This window comes from Ctenocephalides felis, unplaced genomic scaffold (assembly GCF_003426905.1).
Source record: "Ctenocephalides felis isolate EL2017-DRISC unplaced genomic scaffold, ASM342690v1 CF-g0.4_SCAFFOLD_01604, whole genome shotgun sequence".
In the NCBI taxonomy this organism is placed as follows: Eukaryota; Metazoa; Arthropoda; class Insecta; order Siphonaptera; family Pulicidae; genus Ctenocephalides; species Ctenocephalides felis.
Genome location: NW_020537758.1, coordinates 56865551 through 56882985, shown reverse-complemented (window position 1 = coordinate 56882985; position 17435 = coordinate 56865551). Strand labels below are relative to the sequence as shown.

Genomic DNA, 17435 nt, shown 5'->3' with positions numbered 1-17435 from the left:
TTCCATTCGAAATAGTTGTTAATAAAGATGTTGGCGACATCTGATGGATATATTTACATGTAACGTTTTTAATATAGTCGCCATCTCGGATTTGCAATATTCCAACCAGTGCTGGATTTACAGTAGGGGCAATCGGGGCTACTGCCCAGGGCGGCAAATTTTTGGGGGCGGCAAAATTTGGATAGTGAGAAAAAAATTCTATACAATATAATCAAATTTTTTTAACAACATTTTTATATTTCAAGAAATATAATTAACAAAACATAATACGATTGCAATGCAAAATTTGGGTTGAAATAACCGATTATTAAAATTTATTATTTTGCCTTGCCTCCCTCTCCGAACGTAAATTATCAAATTGGTTCATAAGTTATTAAATTTGGCAATTTGGCTAATATAAAGATCCGTAAACAAGCTGAAAGTTTAAGAAAAATATTTACTACAGTTCTCGAGCCCTCTTAAAATGACGAATTTGTGCACTTCCAAGCTTATAGCGTCGAAAAAAATTTAAACTAGTGACTCATGGCATTGTGCATTAAGACAAATTACTGAAACATCCCGTACTGAAAATTACATTTCATAAAGAGCTTTAAATTTTATTGAAAAATGAAAAAAAACTTCTAAAATACATTTTTTGTATTTTGAAATTTTTCGAAAATTATAAACTTTTTGCAAAGTTTTTGAGAAAAAAGCGTCGAATAACATTCAAAAAAATTTACAGAATAAATAACTGCTTAAATTTGTGGGGGGCAGGTTTAGCGGTTTCGATGATCCAATAAAAAAAATTGAAAAAGAAACATTTGGCGGACAAAAGTGATCATAAGACATATGCACATTAAATTATCAGATATTTTAAAGATATTAAAATAATAAGTATAAATTTTGTTTACATTTATATAAGTTTTGTAACATTGTTTATCCGTTAGACTGCGACGCGGCGCTTACGCGCTTCTATATTTTGTCCCTCGCAGCTAAAGCAGCGCGATTGCTTTAAAAAAAGTTCCAAAGTTCGTAAAATTTCAGGGATGGGGCGGCATTTTTGTCAGTGCCCCGGGGCGCCAAATTTCTAAATCCGGCCCTGATGCCAACAGAACTATTCCTTTCTATTCCATGATACCTGTCTCTTTCTTTTCAAAAAATTCCTCGGCCCATGCTTTATATGGGATTTGAGGTCAGTCTAGGTCAGTTCTTTTTAGTCTACCTGAGATGACGACCTCTTCACATTGCTGTTTGAATGACAATGAGTGATATAATTTTTGTTTTTAGTTTATATATTTCAAAGTACAAGAACGTTTTTATTTGTTAAAGTATACAGTTTATTGTGCTCAAGATTAACCAGCGATTTCGGAAAATATGCAAATTTTGTCGAAAATGGATAATTTAAATTCGTTTAGAACCAACATTTACGTTAAATATCGCAACAGATTGGGCTCTGATTTTGGACACAGGGTCAATCAATATTCCAGCAAAGTTTGAGCTCAATGCGAGGATAAGATTTATATGATTCTGACGGAATTTAGGTATAGTATTGCATACATTATCTAACTGTAAGTGGCATTTTTTGTTGTGGCATGTTGCATGAAGTTCCCGGTAAGTGTAATTCATCGATTTATTCAATATTTTTTTGATTTATATATATTATATATATTCAGTAGACCAGTTTAATAAGATATAAAATAGACCGGTTCATTTAGATGCCTATTTCATGTATATCCGCCTCATGTCTACCTATCTATCAAATATTACTAGTAATTCTATTTGATTGTGAGTCAAAAAAATGATATGTAACTAGTGGTGTTTGGCATCGTGCCTTAAGACAAATTGCTGGAACTTCCCGTACCATAACGAAATGTTCGAGGAATACTGAATGTTTTCAAATAGATTATTATAAATACTGTAACACTGTCTAATATTTATAGATATTTATAGATTATAGATTTAAGAATTATATAAACTGAATCACAAAGTCAAAAATATTTATTCAAAGTATATAAGTGAGCTTTAAAACTTCAGCCAGAATTAAAATTGAGATCTGAATTATATTCGATATACAAAAAAAATGAAATGCATTTTTTTTCCAAAAGCAATTGTTTTGTCAGCAGAAGCAGAAAGTTTTTTGAATCATTCAATTCGGAGGCTTATTTCTCTCAAAAACTGTCATTTTTTGTATATGTAGCTCTGTATCTTCGAAAAAACTGGGCCTGCCTTTGCCAAAACTAATAGCCATTTCTCCCAATCATCACTAGTTGAATGTTTTTTAGATCAATCAAATTGGATGTTCCGTTCTCTCAAAAACTAAATTCCTATTTTCTACAGTCTACACTATTTCCTCTTTATCTCCGTCACGACTGGACCTGGCTTTGCCAAAAACGAATCAGCACATCTCTCTATCAATAGGCATCGAATGTTTTTTGAATCATTCAAATCGGTTGATTCGTGCGCCCAAAAATGTGGACACACAAACACACACAGACACATCCATTTTTTCTGTCAACATATTCAGAAACTTTCAAAACGTCGAGAAATGCAAAAATTTTCATTTTCGATTTTTGGCCTATTACTATAACTACCCTACGGGAAGTCAAAAATCTTGTTTGACCAAAAAATATAAGATATTATAAAAAAATCTGCATCTCCAAAATCTCTGAACCTGCCTTTGCTATTTTGTCAACACAAGTAAAATACTTTTTCAACTTCCCGTAAGTTATTGCAATCGTCAAAAAATCGAAATCGAAACCTTAGAAAAAATGGATGCGTGTATATGTATGTATGTATGCATGTATGGATACAATTTTTTGTCCAAAAAATATTCCATTCCTATTGATAAGGAGATGTGATCATTAGTTTTTGGTAAAGGCAGGTCCAGCCGTTTCGAAGGTACGAAGCAAAGTGTACAGAAAATTGAAACACAGTTTCTGAAAGAACCAAACATACTATTTGAATGATTCAAAAAACTTTCAGCTTGTGTTGACGAAAAATTTGCTTTTGTGGAGAAAAAAAATATTTCAATTTTTTTTTAATTTTCAAACAATTTTTTTTAACTAAATTTTATTCTTCGAATATTTCATTATGCACGGGCAGTTCCAGCAATTTGCTTTAAGGTACGATGTCATACATTACTAACTAATTAAAAAAAAGTCAAAAACAGTAATTTCTTTGACTCCTTGATCTGTATCTATGAAACGACCTGTGTCAGCCAAAAACTGATCCGTTTTTTTTAATCACTTTAATGAGATTTTCCATTTTATTAAAAACTGTTATTTTTCACTCTTGGCTCTGTATAACTGAACTGAATCTGCCTGTGCCAAAAACTAATTAGCAGGTGGCCCCGCCAGTGCGAATCGAATGCTTTTTGAATCATTCTAATCTGCTATTTTTCCACTTTATTGATTAAAAGCCAACACCAAATATATTTTGACGTTAATATAGATCTGTTGATGAATTAGAAATTGAGATTTCGGAAAAAAATCACAAATATTAACCAAATGGTATTAATAATCAGAAGGGTTTTAAATTTGAGTGATGTGTCACATGAAGCACTTTGTAGTTTTATAACAAAATTTCACGAGAAAATGTTTGTATCTAATTTGTATATAATTGTAATTTAAATTATTAGCATTATTACTTAATATCAACGTGATCTTGCAATTAATGATTTGTTAATTATCTTTTGATAATCCTGAATTATAATTATTTATCGATTATATAAGACTAATAATACAGCTAGTAAGCATAAATAACTTACATATCTTTGCAATCATGTCAATAGCTATATTGTTATGTATTGTAAGTAGTTATTATATTGGTTAAACATTTTATTACAAGGTATTTTAGCTCAGTATAAGTGGCCGTGACTTGTAACTTTCACAAATTCATATTTTATCAAAATTACCTTTTGTTGGCAGATTAGTTGATTTTAATTACTACTATACATCAATATTATTAGTGATGTCATTATGGTCGTTTTGGTGATCGTCTACTATTTCTATGTTTTTTCTTTCATAAACATAATGATGATCTTCTAAATCTAAACTAAAAATTTTTTTGAAACATTGGGTATAATAAGTAATTGGGACGCTTTTACGAGTTGCCTAAAAATTGATAGAACCTATATTTAAGATTACGAGTTTAAGATAAAGTTTCACAAATAATATTTCACGGCTTCAACGTGTAGACAAGGTTGTGAGTACGAAACTCCGCTCTGGATCAATCGATATCATGCAGTAGTCATATAAACTTTTACTAGAAAATATCGATCAAAAATATGTTTTCAAATGAAAATAGCCCATTTCGGGCACTACGATGTGAAATGGCAATAGGAAATCTCTCACACTGTTTTTCCTGGAATCGAGAGCAATCCTCTTTATCTTATATATAAAAATGGAGTTCTCTTTCAAATGTCCAAGTAAAACTCGAAAATGGCTGAATCGATTTGGCCAGTCTTAGTCTTGAAAAATTCGTGCTAATCAGTAGGTTGTCGGAAAAGTGAGATATTATTGCAAAATCGCGTAGAATTTTTTTTGTTGAAACGTAATTTAAATAAAACAATGGACCGTGGCTAACACGTGAAATGTCAAACGTTTTTGGCAGATGATGTTCAATTACTTTTAATAGGATGTTTTACGTAATTATTATTTAATTATGATTAAATTGTAGTCAGCAGTTTTGTTTGTAGTTTTATTTATAAACAAAAACGTTAGCAAACGGGCCGCAAGTATTACTAGAGACTCAAAATATCAACTTTTTTGAAATGTTAATATGAAAATGCACTTTTTAGCATATTTTTTACAAACACGGTGCTCTAAAAGATCTCAATAATTATATACTTATTTGGTATTTATAAAACATTTTCTAGGTTATATTACTTTTAATTTGTTATTTTAATTCAGAACCTAAATTTGGTATCGATCAAAGGGATATTTTGTCGAATAACATTTTCCCAGTTATAATTTCCCAGAATTTATCGAATAATAGATAGTAATATACAAAGGTCCGGGGTTAAAAAGGTCCACCACCGATGTGTCAAAAACCAGTAAAGTTAAGTATTGTTTAACAACAATATTTGAATGTAGAGGGAAAAAGATGCATAACCAGCTATAACCTTGATTCTTATGACTTTGCTATCGAGAGATAAAGAGTAATCTTTGAAAATCCATAATACTTCTTATTAAATTTACTTTAATTCATCGAATGTTACTTGAAACTTTTCAAAAAGCGGGTCCAAGAAGAAATACTTAATTCATTTTCTATCTCTCCTTGCGGAAATTTGAAAAATTTGTATAAGTTGAGTAGTATTATTTACAATTATACACAAAATCCAGAATCCAAAAAAATTTGAAAAACTTGAAACGTAATCAATAAGTCGAAAGACCAAAAAAGACTTGGATTGAATTGGATTATCTTGGATTGAATGGGGTTTATTGTTTTTATAATACCTCATTGTATATATAGCAATCAAATAACACATTCTTATACACTTAAAGTATTAATATTTTTGTTTCTCTAGAAATTGTTTAGAATATACCTTACTTAGCAAAACAACGTTTGCCGGGTCAGCTAGTTATATTATATTTTAATAAGAAAAAAGTACATAACTCATACCTTTTTAAATAAAAAATAATAAATAATAAAAAATTTAGATGCTACTGAAATAATAGCAATTATTGTTGCCTTCCCGAAGGAGGTAAGGCTTTTTCTTCGCCAAAAAATCCGATTGGCAAAGTTTGTTTTCTCGACGTTTCAATCCATTTTGAATCAAATGGGATTAAATTTGGAAAAGTCTGTATCTGCGTGTGCTTATGTATGCGAGCTAATTTTATATCTTTCGTCGATTCAAAAAAATATTTTTCAAAAGGGTATTTTTTCGTTAAAAAAGCTTATCGTAAAGGTAAGTACCAGTTAGTTTTTAAAATCGGTTAAAAATCGGTTTTTAAGAAAACGTAAAGAAGAAAACGGTTTACATAAGCACACGCACATTTTTTTTTCAAAATTTGGTCCCATACTATTAAGAATGACTTTGAAACGTTGAGAAATCTTTAGCATGTCAGATTTAAAAAAATGCTTTTATACAAAAAAACTGAAAGGCTGTCGAAATGAGTTTTCAAATTTAACTTAAAGAATATCTGGTTTTAACTAGTTTTTAGGTATCAATAATATCAATTTTTACACATTTCCTAATAATTAATACTACAATAGACAATAATGGCATAATGATATTTTATTAATGTTTTTTTATTGCTGAACACATTATATATTTCACTAGTCAGAACTATAACTTCTGAAAATTGAAAATGTTTGCATTTCTCGACGTTTTGAAGGTTTCTGAACATTTTGGCATACCTTAGAAAAAATGGATGTGTGTGTGTGTTTTGTGTGTCCGCATTTTTTCGTTCACGTTTTCGGGCGCACGGATCAACCGATTTGAATGGTCCAAAAAATATTCGATTCCTGTTGATAGGGAGATGTGCTGATTAGTTTTTGGCAAAGGCAGGCCCAGCAGTTATGGAGATAAAGAACAAAGAGTGTAAAAAATAGAAACCGAGTTTTTAAGAAAACGAAGCATTCGATTTGAATGATCTGAAAAGCATTCAATTAGTAATGATTGGAAGAAGTGGTTATTAGTTTTTGGCGCAGGCAGGTCCAGCCATTTCGAAGATATAGAGCTAAATGTGAAAAAATGGCAGTTTTTGAGAGAACTAAGCGTCCGATTTAAATGATTCAAAGAACTTTCTGCTTGCTTTAACAAAATAATTGATTGAATTTGCCTTAAGGCACGATGCCATACACCACACTAGTTTTGTTTGTCGTTTGCTACAAACTGAAAAAGTAATAGATTTAAGATTTAAGAAAAAGGCAATAAAGGATGTAAATCAAAGTTTAAGTTCAGTTTATACCAAAAAAATTAACTATAAATTGATAAAATGATGCTCCGGTTATTGCATATGTATCAATTATGTAATAATGAATGTACTACAATATCGATCTATCAAATTTGTTAGTTTTACGTAATTTTTTCAATTAATTAATTCCAATTCTATAGTTGAAGTCATTCGATCAAACGCTCGACCTTTTTTATAAATTCGATTCAAGTTCAAGGCGTTTTTGTAATTTCATTAATCATTAACTTTGTTTAGTTTAGCTTGTGGAGTTTTTTTTTTATAATTCAACTTGAATGGTGTATACAAATGGTTATATGGTACCATCATCACGTAAGACATTAAATATTAAATGTAATGGGAAAAATATACCATGTATATAACGTCATGCCATCAGACTGTCTAATGATAAAATCCATATCTAGAGCGTATTTTTATTTGCGCCTACTGTATATATGTCACGTTTAAATATGACGGGAAAATATATAAAAGGCAGAATAAATACGTATTTTGCTGAATAAAATTGAAAAACATGCATGTTTTCTGAATTCAAATAAATTATTAATTTATTATACTTTTAATAGCTTGGTGTACTCTAAATGTTAAGTTTCTTGCATAATTAACCTCCCGTAGGGCAAGTTATAGTAATCTCAAAAAATCGAAAATGAAAATTTTTATATATCTTTACGTTTTAGAGGTTTCTAAACATTGTGGCATACCTTAGAAAAAATGGATGTATGTGTGTGTGTGTGTGTGCGGGTACAAAGTTCGTCGACGATTTCGAGAATACGGTTCAACCGATTTCAATTATTCAAAAAACATCTTATTAATAAGGACCGTGCTGAGTTTTTGGCATAGGCAGGTCTAGACGTTTCGAAAATACGGGACAAAAAGTGACAAAAATGGTAATCCAGTTTTTGAGAGAACGCAGCGTCCGCTTTAGTAATTCAAAAGATATTTTACATTATTGACAAGATGAAAAACAGATCGAATTTTTGGGAAGGCAGGTCTAGCGGTTATGAACCCTCATTGAAAATAAGTTAAAAAATATCATTTGGCGCTCAAAAATGTTTATTGGACATATGTACATCAAATTATCAGATATTTTATAGAGATTTTAATAATGTGTACCTACACATTTTGTGTATTTTTTTTTGGGTTCCGTACCAATATTTTTAACTACGGTACGGAAAGTTTCAGCAAATTGCCTTAAGGCACGATGCCATGCGCCCAACTAGTTTCTCATTTATTTCAAATTTTCAATGAATGAAATTATTCGCTTCTTTTCAATGATAATGTTAGAGATTCATTCTAGTGTAGGGCGGGGCTCGAACGTCTAATTTGACTTTGAGCAATTATATTGTGAAAAAAAAAACAATTACGTCAAAGTAATCTGTTGTAAACAATTACGTCACAGTAATACTATCTGACTATGTTCAGTAAAGCTTCCAGATAATTCATCAAAGTAATTTTTTGTTGTGTTTCAAAAAATGTCACCTGATGGTCTTGGTTTAGGCGGTCTAAATTGGGACGCCCAGTCATCTTATTTTGATCAATGTCTTTTTTTAATTTTAAAGAAATTGTACAAAAAAAAATATTTACACTATTCAACCAATGCAAGATATAAATTTCATGGGTGCATTTTTACAGACTGTCATTTTTTATTGCTGCTTTTCATTTTTTACAGCTTTGCCAAGGTAAATGTTCAGTTGGTTCCTTTTACCCCACTCAGATGTAAACTTTTATAAATGTTATATAAAACCTTGTTATACGTGCCTTAAGGCAAATTGCTGGAACTTCCCGTACTGTAATTAAAAATCTTCGTACGTAACCCAAAAGAAATTACACAATATATGTACATATCATTAAAATTTCTATAAAATATCTAATAACTTGATGTACACATGTACAATAAACATTTTTGACCGCCAAATGACATTCTTAACTTATTTTTATTGAGAGTCCATAACCACTGGTCCTGCCTTCTCAAAACTTTGATCAGTTCTTCATCATGTCAATACAAGTAAAATGTTTTTTGAATTATTAAAATCGGGCGCTCCGTTCTCTTAAAAACTGAGTTACCATTTTTGGCACTTTTTTACCCATATCTTTGGAACGGCTAAACCTGCCTTCGCCAAAAACTAATCAGCACGTCTCCTTATCAATACGAATCGAATGTTTTTTGAATTATTCAAATCGGTTGATCTGTGTTCCCATTCATTTTATCTAAGGTATGCCACAATATTAAGAAAACTTTGAAACGTGAAGATATATAAAAAAAATTATTTTTGATTTTTATAACTATATATAACTTACCCTATAATAATTTAAAAAAGGTTAAATCTAATTTAAAATCAATACATCTAAAATAATTAGGTATCGCGTAGACTTAAAAATTATATTAAGGTCCTAAAAACTGAACCAAAGTACTCACAACCAAAAAACTAACAACGAAAGAAAATACTTTTGTTATAGATTTTCAATCATTGCCGTTTATTTTCCAATGACAACGTCGTAAGAGTCAAGGTGATGACTGGTTATATATCCCTCCACTTGCAAATATTGTTGTTACAAAATTCTTAACTGGTTTTGAGACGTTAGTGGTGGACCTTTTTACCTCCGGATCTTCAAGCCTCGTTGTACTTTAACTTGAATATAAAAAATAATATAAACCGAAATTAAAATCATCTGTATATAAACCTGTCTGTTTCTAAATCGCATGTATGATGGTGTATGAAAGTGTGTGTAACATACACACACATGCACTGTGTATGTGACCCAATTATTAAAATTACTTATAAAACTTAAAAGTCATTTGATTAAACTATCGGCCCAGAGTTTTTTTTAAGAATTATCAGAAAATTGCTAAATCTTTTGTTTTTTCCTTATTAAAGATCGGCCAGTCCGCAAAAAAATTTAAGAAACAGTGAAACTTTCAACCCTCTTATTGAGAGTGAGATAAGTGAAGAAGGCCCAGTTGAATATATTTTTTTATACCTATCAATAATTATCGTCTATTGCAAGGATGAGCAACCAGCGGCCCGCCGGATACTTTTCTGCGGCCCGCGAAGCATTTCTTAACTACAGATTATTTTTCTAGATATTTTATCAAATACGGCTGTAAGAACTAATTTTGTTGTCAGTCAAATACTGTTAAAAACTGTTGTTCGCAGATAAATGCATTTCCTGATGAAATAAATATTAATTTATTGCAAGAAAACTTGTCCGAAAGCATAGCAACAACACATTTCTAAATTTAAAATAATTTAATAAGTAAATCTTATGACGTCGCGAGAGTAAAATCATCGTGAATGTGTTTTTCAATACTAAAGTACGTTAGCTTAATCGTGATGCAATGCTTAAAGGAGTATACGACCCAAATGGCGATATTTATAAATTGTTTTTGGATATGAAAAAACAATTGTAGTACTTTAGTAATTTTGGTAATAAATCATAATATCTTTTGCAGAATCTCGTGTTTCGCTTTTCATATTTAGAAAAAATGTTCTTGTGGCAATTTTCTAATGTTGTTGCAATTACGGAATAATTCCCGTGCTCAGTCAATAAATCTTTTGACTTAATTTTAGTTCAGACTTTTGAGTTTATAAAAAAGCTTCAATTTTATTCAAAAAGAAAAAGCAATTTATTTTGTTATTTATTTTAATTTTTTTAATGCGGAATGGTAAACTACATACAACTCCAAATTTTCATTAATATACGAGTATAATAGTCATTTAAGTAGTCCAATCAGTTTTTACATAGCTCGGTGATCGATGAATTAACTTTTATCGCCATTTTTGTGAACATTTTTAATTGAAATTCGATCAAAATTTTCTGAGTTTATAAAAAATCCTAAATTTAGCTGTCAGCTGCAACATTTCTTAGATATTGGCAACGAAAGGGTTGATTCCAATAAAAATAACTGATTTGTAGACTTATCTTATTGTACTTGTTTTACAAAAGGAGCAATTTTAGCAAAAAAAAAAAAAAATTAATATTATATATGAAGATAAAACTGTTTTTGAGAGAAAACTGAATTTTTTCAGAGTTATTGAAACCTCACTCGTTTCGCTAAGCATAGCATAACATAATTCAAATATGGATGATAGTATTTCAGTAGGTAAATTATCAATGTAATTTGTGCTAGCTACCCCTCATTTATATACCACATAATTATACATTGAGAATTAGTTAGTCATTTCTTTTACTAATGATTTTCTGAAAATATTACCTGTGGCTAAACGTTTGCCGGGTCAGCTAGTATATATATATATATATATATATATATAAATTACGAGCGGCCCGCCATAAAATTTTAAAACTTAAATTGGCCCGCGTGTTAAAAAGGTTGCTCGCCCTTGGTCTATTGTATTGATTTTTAAATTTATGTACTCGTACGTTTCATTTTTAAATTGATTTTCAATATAATTCAGCCGTTTAATTATTATTGTAAAAATAATATGATCTTTGTTTTTTAAATGTTAATATTAATTATATATTAAAAACTTTATATTATTCGAAATAACCAGCCCTGGATCAATCTGTTTGGATTATTTAAATAATAAATATTATTTATGTACAGGTTTTACCTAGTTTTGGCATTCAGCAATTAGTTTTGGTTACTCCGAGGGGTTTTCCAAAGTACTCGTTTCTTGTAACTAGGTCATTATTGATGTCAAATATATGAATATTTGTGTTAAATACTAAAGACAATTATGTGAAATACGTTTGATCCACCTACATTTTGCATGAAATCAGGTGTAAAAATATAAAAATATTATGGCTGGTGAGACAAATAACAACAGAATTGCTTTATTGTCTAATTTCATTCTCAGATATAAGCAAAACTATAAAATGCATTTATAAATATATATAAGATAATGGTAACTAAATAAGATAATGGCAAATTTTAAATTTTATATACTGGTATATTCTTTAGAACATTTTTAAAGTAAAATGTGAATGTAAATATTATTTCACAAGCTCATAAGTCATAAGTAAGAATATTATTCAGCGTTTTTAATAGTTTCATCAATGATGTAGTAAAAGTAAAATTTTAAAAGTTAAATAAGGCTATAGCATAGTTGTATTTATTACACAGATATTCCACATCATAAAATAATATTTATGTTCTTTGTAACTAAATTAAATTACTGGACAGTCACCTAATAAAGCTTGAGCTTGTTTCTTATAGTACAGATTTTTAGGAACTTAAAAGTGAACAAAATTTCAACTAAATGCGTTCAAAAATTTACTTTTTATGAAATATTTGTGATGTTGAATTCTGAATGATCTTTTATGTTATAATTTTAAAAATCGTGTGCATTGGACCACATGTACCACCTTTACTTTTTTAACGTATTTCAATACATTTGCTAATTATGCACACATTGATGACAAAGTTCATTATTTTTGTCTAGTTTACTTAAAATACAACATACTAATGTTTAAATTATAATGTTTATATATTCAAATATTTCCAAAAATTAAATTATTTTTAAAAATTACATAACAATTAATTTTTAAATGTTTCATGATATATTGCTCCTAAAAGGCTATTCATATTTTGATAAATCTTTTTGGATTGTGCCAAAGGAAATAAAATAGCGATATTGAACCAAAAAATTATAGTAAGGTTGTAGAAAAAATGAAGGAAAACAACATATCATTGTTAGACGTCGAATTTTTTTTTCTTGACAGATGAGAACTTTCAAAATGTCAATTCTCTTCAAATTTAAACCTAATGATAATATATGTTAAATTAGAAGGTACGTAAGCAAAATGTAAATAAAAAATTAAATAGAAAAAAGAGATTAATATACTGAATATAAATGAAAACAGTGCACTTTTTTGCTAGTGTACGAGATGGCTTTTAAGTAAAATAAATACATCATATAACAATTTTAATTAATGTTAATTGTAAGTAATATGGCAATAATGTGATGCACACATTTTTTAATGTCAACTATTATTTATATTTATATATTAATAAATTATAAATCATATATTTATAATAGCATTAAAAGTATTTATAATATTTGAAAACAATGAAGTGATTAAAGTCATACTTCCATGATCGGTTTGTCATTGTAATTAGCATTTAGGACTTGAACTTTTATTAGAAAAATGAAGTAATTGCTGATTAATTCTGTAATATTTGTTCACACAGTAGGCTTATAACACTATCAATAAATAAATAACATAGATTTCCATTATGAAGTACATATGTATATAAATGATACACAGTTAACAAACTATTGTTGTATTTGATCTCTTGTTTAATATATAGAATAAAGCTCTGCGTTAATATTTTTAATATCTGTAAAAATATAGAGAATTATTATGTTAAACAACGCCTAAACAAATATTTATTTTCGCAACTTCACTTATCATGTAATAATTGGGTTTGAAGAACTTCTTGTAATTAAAATTAACGTACATTCATTGACTTTCATATAAAAACATTTTCTATTTTAATAACTTGAAAGAGTTTTAGAAACTACGAATAATATAGAAATTAATTTAATAAACTTACGTTTCTGCCTCGGCACAAATATTTCATTTCTTTTATTATTTTCACTATAATCATTACTGTTTTTTTTTCATCTTCCCGAAGGAGAAGATTATGTTTTCATCAAAAAATCCGATTCGCTAATTTTATGTTTTCTCGACGTTTTAAGCCATTCTGAATCGAATGAGACCAAATTTGGATAAAGTATGTGTGTGTGTACGTGAACAGATTTTTTGCCGTAAATTAACGTTTTCTCAAAAACGGCTGGGCCGATTTCAAAAATTTAAAAGCCATTCGATGTATCTCGACGAAGACTATCGTTTGTCAGTTTTGTGGGACGATCGAGACGTTTTTTTTTATAAGTAGCAGAAAAGTGAAAAATTTTTCGTCCACGTTTTAGCCTGCAAATCTGAACCGATTATGAAAATTCAAAAACCGTTCGAAAGATATTGATTGGGAATGCTAATTAGTTTTTGGTAAAGATCGGCCGGGCCGTTTTCTTGTAATAAAGTATTAAAAAAAATTTTTGACGATTTTTATTATTATTTTTTTGACGGTAGATACTGTAGTCTTCTAGATCATACTAAAATATTACGGCCCTACGACAATTGGTTTCACTTTGAAAATTCGCTAAAGTTTGCAAAAATTGGTATCGTTTTTTTGGCATTGGTCAAAATTAGACCATTTATCGACGTTTCCTCAAAATCGCCTGAACCGATTTCAGAAATCAAAAGCCATTTGATGTACTTCGATTAGGACTATCGCTTGTAAGTTTTGTGCGACGATCTGCCAAGCAGTTTCTTTGTAATTTGAAAAAAAGTGTTAAACTTCTCGTCCACATTTAAGCTCATTCTACCGAACCGATTTTAAAAAATCAAAAACTGTTCGAAAGATATTAGTTGGGAATAATGGTACTGATTAGTTTTAGGTGAAAATCTACCAAGCCGTTTTCTTTTAATTAACTGTTGAAAAAAAAAAAATTAAGCCGATTTTTATGGAATTTTTTTAGCGATATATATCATAGCCTTATAAAACTTACTGTAATATTACGGCCTTACGACAAGCAGTTTAATTCTAAAAATTTATCAAAGTTTGAGAAAATGAGTAGTTTTTTTGACGTTAGCTAAAATTAAATTTAGACGATTTACTTGGTATAACGATATAGTATTTGGTCTTAATAAACATACTAAACCATTAAAATCCCACAGAAACTGGTTCAAATATAATACTTATTGATTTTTGAAAAGTTGCTTTTTGAATAAATAAATCCACTCATAAATTAATTTATTTTTTATTGATTAAGTCGATTATTTACACATATCGGGAAGTTTATGTAACTTGCATCAATGCTAAATACCAATACCAACTAGTTTTGCTAGCGATCCAGTCCTATTCTTTGAGCAGCTGTAGTATCGGTTTTGTCTATAAAAATAATTTTCATTTTAATAACCTCAAAAATATATAGTAACCACGAATAATACATATTACTTCAATAAACTTACGTTACAATTTAAATGCTGATATTTATTGAGTAATAGAAATTTAATGTCGGATTTATTATTGCCGAAATGCATACAAAGTTATTTCAAAGAATAAAATAGAGAACAAATATATATGTGTGTACAATAATATAAAATTGTTTTTTTATTATTATTAAAAATAAGACATAAATCCTTTGACGCTAATGTTACTACGCGTTTTCAAAGTAAATTATTCAAATTTGCTTTCAAGTGATAATTTATGACATATTAATTGTACAATCATATATAAAATTATTGAAATAATGAAAGACGTGTTTCATGTGAACTTTAAATGAGCAATTACATATCCATACATCATCTTCATTGGAAATTAATATTTTGTTTGAGTTGATATTAAAGTAAAGTACAAGTATGAATCCCATTAATGTGATATTATAGTTTTTAATGGATGAAAGGTACTGTATAAACTATAATTAAATAGTATTCATATATTATAATTACTAACTGCATGAAATCAAAAAACATCTTAAGGTAGTTGTGAATTCTATTAAAAAAAATATTTAAATTTTATATATAAAGAACGTCTACTGGACATACAACATACACTAATTTGACGTTGCGCAATCTTCCCAATATCAGTATTTTTTTGACAAACTAAATAATTAGTTCGATACAATTTAAAGTTTATTATCTGATGGATTTTATAGACAGGGAATGACAACCTAACAACTATTTATATCTATACTCAATAGATCTAGTAAAATATGTTAGTCTGTTTTTATAGTTTCAACTTTTCTAATAGTTAAATATAAACATTATTATTTTTTTAATATTATTTTCACATCTCAGTTAGACAGGGATGTCCGGTATGATAGATTATGAAACAATTTTCATATTTTATATATACATATCATTTGTGTCTATTTAATTCTACATTAATAAACCTTAAATTTAATTTTCTTTGAATATCACTTCAACCTCTTTCCTCTTCAATTTCTTTATAATATTTCATTATTTTCTTTTTAAAGTTATTGGGTTCACTGGTCATCTTAATATCGAGCAGAAGTTCATTATATATTTTACTTGCGATCCATATGACATTTCAACCTAATTTCTTTTTCTGTTATGTTCAATGTGAAGATTTTCGTGTTGTCCAATTAGCCATTCCGAATATAATTTTATGTCCTTGTTAATTATTTCTTCTAATATTTTTTTCGTCTTTGTCTGTATGAACTATGACAGTATCATTTTCCCTTCATTTTTTCCTCTTGAATATTATTTTTATAAATGAGATATAATAAGGTCCTAATACTAAGCCTTGTGGGACTCCACACTTAATTTTGCATCTTACCAACCTTGGTCCATACTGCTCTTTATGATAGAAAATCTTTAATAATGCTAAGTGATAAACCTTTTAATCCCAGCTCTATCTTAATAATTAATATAATGTGATCCACTGTCTGAAAAGCTTTCTTTAAATCAATAAATATCGCTATTATATGGTATTCGTTAAATTCATCAATGCATCTTGAGTATTTGATGACGACAAAAAACCGTATTGTTTTTTTAGGGTGGAGCGGGGCTTAAATGTATATGGGTAAAAAGGCCCACGACCAATATCTCAAAACCAAGTAAAGTTAGGAAGTTTTCAACAGCAATAATTGAAAGTAGAGGTGAAAAATGTGTAATCAGTCATTTCTTTAAATGTTTAAATCTAGCAACGTAACTATAAAGAGATAAATGGCTTTCTTTCTATAACTACTATAACTAACTATAACAAAAGTATTTTATTTCGTTGTTAGTGTTTTGGTTGTAAGTAAACTGTTGTTTAGTTTAGGAGACCTTAATATAATATTCAAGAATACGTTATTTTATTGTTTTATGAAATGTATTGTTATTATGAAAATAGATCCAACATGTGACCCTTTACCCCGAAAAAAACAAAAACAATAAAAAAAATAAATGAAATTGTAAGTTAAGTTAAAAAAAGTATTTACAAAAAATAAGTTTTACAATTCCGCTGACGAATATTTCTGGCTAATATATTAATAATTAACACTTAAAATTTAATGATAATCGTTGTTTGTACTTCAAGTTTTACAATTTTTTAAACCATTTCAAAAAATCAAATACTTCTAAATTTTCAAAAAAATTATATTTATATCAATTTTTTTAAATATGTCAAAATTTTCATAAAAGTCAAGTAAAACTATCAAAAAGTTTCAATGAAATCTTTGGATGCCGCCATTCAAATTTGTGTCAATTCATAATTATGGAATAAATTTTCGTTTGTTATAGATTTTTTTATTTGAAGAATGGTACGGCAAGTATCAACAACTGGCCTTAAAGAACAACGCGATACACCATTAGTTTATAAAATCAATCAAAAACACTTAAACATTTTCATAAAATGTTTATATAATAAGTTTGCAACCTCTGGTTTGACACACGCCTCTAATCACATCTAACAATTTCTACGAAATCCTAAATGTCTTTATCTTTAAACTCAAAATGAATTAATTTGATTTCGACTTTTGTAAGTAGTTGTTTATTCTATGAAATTAGCAT

At 28.7% G+C, this 17435-nt stretch overlaps 1 protein-coding gene across 1 annotated transcript in view; it reads left to right on the top strand.

The window, feature by feature from the left end:
* The first annotated feature begins 1180 nt into the window (after positions 1-1180).
* The window catches only part of LOC113372463 (protein yellow-like), a 45250-nt gene continuing 28995 nt past the window's right edge, over positions 1181-17435 (top strand). The window contains exon 1 of the mRNA XM_026612798.1: positions 1181-1520. The gene's annotated coding sequence lies outside the window, so the exon portion shown is untranslated. The remainder of the gene's footprint in view (positions 1521-17435) is intronic.